The sequence below is a fragment of the Tarenaya hassleriana genome, unplaced genomic scaffold (assembly GCF_000463585.1).
Source record: "Tarenaya hassleriana unplaced genomic scaffold, ASM46358v1 Cleome119, whole genome shotgun sequence".
In the NCBI taxonomy this organism is placed as follows: domain Eukaryota; kingdom Viridiplantae; phylum Streptophyta; class Magnoliopsida; order Brassicales; family Cleomaceae; genus Tarenaya; species Tarenaya hassleriana.
Window position 1 is genome coordinate 107,240 of NW_010962281.1, and position 3,843 is coordinate 111,082.

Genomic DNA, 3,843 nt, shown 5'->3' on the forward strand with positions numbered 1-3,843 from the left:
GCGAGTTGAAAAGTAGGACTTGATCATCCTCCATAAAAGTGCGGTGGAGGATATGTCTGTCATGCCATTTTTTTGCTCTCTCCTTATAAATCCTTGCATTCTCGTAAGCATCTAGCCGAATTTCCTCTAAATGGTGTAGCTCTAGAACCCGTTTCTCCGCTGCCGTCTTCCAATCGTAGTTCAAAGCCTTAATGGCCCAGTACGCCTTGTGTTCCAATTCCACGGGTAAGTGACACGCTTTTCCGTACACAAGCTGAAAAGGGGTCATTCCAATCGGGGTCTTGAAGGCAGTCCTGTATGCCCAAACCGCATCCTCTAGCTTCAATGACCAATCCTTTCTTGACTTAGCAACCGTCTTCTCAAGTATAGACTTGATCTCTCTGTTTGATACTTCCACTTGTCCACTCGTTTGCGGATGATAAGCGGTGGCAATCCTATGGTGGACACCATACTTTGTCAAAAGGGTTTGGATTATCCTATTAACAAAGTGTGCACCGCCATCGCTTATCACTACTCTTGGCACCCCAAATCTTGGAAATATTGTCCGTTTGAACATCCTTGTCACAGTGCTAGAGTCGTTCTTCGGACTTGCTAATACCTCAACCCATTTCGTCACGTAGTCCACAGCCACAAGGATATATAAGTTCCCGCAAGATGAGGGAAACGGTCCCATGAAATCAATGCCCCACACATCAAACGGCTCCACTTCAAGTATATAATGTTGCGGCATCTCATTTCGGTGTGAAATATTGATGTAAACACGGCAGCGGAGGATAGATAGGGATGATGTTTGAACACGCAATCACCGGCTCTACAATCCATCTTTTCCCCGTTTGAAGAGGAAAGGTTCATCCCAAAAGTATTCCCGAACATCATGAAGAAACTTTTTCTTTCCGCTGTAGCTCAACGCCGGGGGAGTCACCTTGGCAACCAAATAATTGACTAAATCTGCGTACCAAGGGGTATCGGAACTAACCTCCAAAGCCAGAACTTGTTCCTCTCGCAATGAGTCATCCATGGGCAACCTTTCGGGTACTTCTAGTCTTGATAGGTGATCGGCTACTGTGTTTTCCGTCCCTTTTCGGTCTCGAATCTCTAAGTCGAATTCTTGTAGCATCAGTATCCATCGGATCAATCTCGGTTTGGCATCCTTCTTTGTAAGAAGATATCGCAAAGCTGCGTGATCCGTATAAACAATGACTTTCGAGCCCACCAAATAAGATCTGAATTTCTCAAAGGCAAACACCACCGCTAAAAGCTCCTTCTCCGTGGTGGAATAGTTCATTTGAGCATCATCGAGTGTCCTACTCGCATAGTACACCGCATGGTGTTTTCCATCTTTCTTTTGGCCTAGAACAGCTCCTACCGCGAAGTCACTAGCGTCGCACATCAACTCGAATGGAATGTTCCAATCTGGAGGTTGAATAATTGGTGGCGACACTAATGCTTGCTTTAGAGTCTTGAATGCTTGGTTGCACTTCTCGTCAAACACAAAGGGTATATCTTTTCCTAGGAGTGCTGTTAAGGGTCTTGCTATCTTTGAGAAATCCTTAATGAATCGTCGGTAAAACCCCGCATGTCCTAAGAAACTCCGAATGCCTTTGATGTTCATTGGTGGAGGGAGTTTCTCTATGACTTCCACCTTTGCTTTGTCAACTTCAATCCCCTTATCCGAAATCCGGTGCCCCAAAACTATGCCTTCTTGCATCATAAAATGACATTTTTCCCAATTTAGGACCAAATTTGTCTTGCTGCACCTGTCTAACACTCGATGAAGATTTGTTAGACACGCATCAAAGGAGGGTCCATGGACGGAGAAGTCGTCCATAAACACCTCCATTATATCTTCAACCACATCAGAAAAAATTGCCATCATGCATCTTTGAAATGTTGTTGGTGCATTGCATAATCTAAAAGGCATGCGTCTATATGCGAATGTTCCATAGGGACATGTGAATGTTGTCTTCTCTTGATCGCTAGGATGAATAGGAATTTGGAAAAATCCAGAATACCCATCGAGGAAACAAAAATACGAGTGCAATGCAAGCCTCTCTAGCATTTGATCTATGAAAGGTAGGGGGAAATGATCCTTTCGGGTGTTCGTGTTCAATTTGCGATAATCTATGCACATTCTCCATTCCGTGACAGTCCGAGTAGGTATTAATTCATTTTTCTCATTGGTGATGACTGTGATTCCCCCAATTTTAACACTTCTTTCTTAACGACCTCTTTCATGGTGGGGTTTAGTCTACGCTGGTGTTCTATGGATGACTTAGCCTCATCATCTAAATGAATGCGGTGCATGCAAAGTGAGGGACTAAGACCTTTGATATCCTCTAGCGTGTATCCTAAGACGTTCCTATATTGCTTGATTAATGCAATCAACTTTCCCATTTGAACGTCATCCAGAGAGTCATTGACAATGATAGGGTATGTAGAGTTAGAACCGAGATAGACATACCTAAGCCCTTGTGGTAAGGGCTTTAGTTCCACCTTCGGTGCTTGCTCCGGGTCCCAATCAGTGGAGGGAGTCATCTTAGATCCTTGAGGTATGTCACTGAGGGTGTATGTTGTGAGATTCTGGCCTTCGTGGTTCCCTTCGAGTGTTTCATGAGTTGGTTCTCCGTTTTTGCTCAGAAAAAATGGGAGGGTTGCCCTACCATGAGGAAGGGCCGCCTGAAAATTGCATGACTCACTTGAGCTAACAGGGCGCTCGCCCTTATGTGTGAGCGGGTCGCCCATTTTTTCTGTAAAACTTCCTGATTGCCCCATTTTCAGACTGGTCGCCCTAAAATTAACGAGGGCCGCCTGAAATTTCTGTGAACCAACTGAAACTGTAGAGAGGTCGCCCGTTTTTTTGAGCGGGTCGCCTGAAATTTCTGTAAAAATTTCTGATTCTTCCATTTTCAAGCTGGCCGCCTTAAACTTAGGGAGGACCGCCTGAAATTTCTGTAACTCGTCACTTTCTTCTATTTCACTATCCAAAGCCTTTCTGATCACCTCAATCTCCTCCCAATTGCTATACAAACTTTCATTTGTTGCCATTAGTGATATTTCCAACGGATCGATCTCTCGGAATTCTTTCATTACTTCTTCGACCATTGCTTCCAAGACATCCACGAAGCATACTGTATCATTGGTGGAGGGTTGTCGCAGATTCTGATCGAGAGTAAATTCCACAGTTTCGTCTCCAATTTTCATTGTCAACCTTCCCGCTCTAACATGAACTATGGCGTCTGCGGTACTTAGAAAGGGTCGACCAAGAATAATCGGAACTTTGGAGTCTTCATCCATATCCAATACCACGAAATCAACCGGAACGTAAAATCCACCAATCTTCAGGGGTACATCTTCCACTATCCCCGCTGGATACTTGATCGAACGATCCGCTAACTGTAGAGCCATTCTTGTTGGTTTCAATTCCCCTATATTCAGCTTCTTGTAGATCGACAAAGGCATAAGACTTACACTCGCTCCCAGATCGCATAGAGCTCGATCTATCTCAATGTTGCCCAACTTGCAAGGTATGGAGAAGCTTCCCGGATCCGACATCTTCGGAGGGAGCTCGTGTCTTGTAATGGCGGCACTGATTTCAGTGCTTAAGGCCACCGTTTCCTTTTCTACCACTCGCTTCTTAGTCAAAATATCCTTTAGAAACTTTGCATAGGAAGGCATTTGGAGAATCGCTTCATGGAATGGCATCGTAATCTCCATCTTTTTCAGCATCTCCGCAAACTTTCCAAACTGACTTTCTTCATTGAACTTTTTCAAACGAGAGGGAAAAGGGATTGGGGGTACCTTAGGTGGTGGAGGAATGTAGGCCGGCTCCTTTTCCTGGGTGTT

At 44.6% G+C, this 3,843-nt stretch overlaps 1 pseudogene; it reads right to left on the bottom strand.

The window, feature by feature from the left end:
- Positions 1 to 811: 811 nt before the first annotated feature.
- Positions 812 to 3,726, bottom strand: LOC104806097 (annotated as a pseudogene).
- Positions 3,727 to 3,843: the final 117 nt, after the last annotated feature.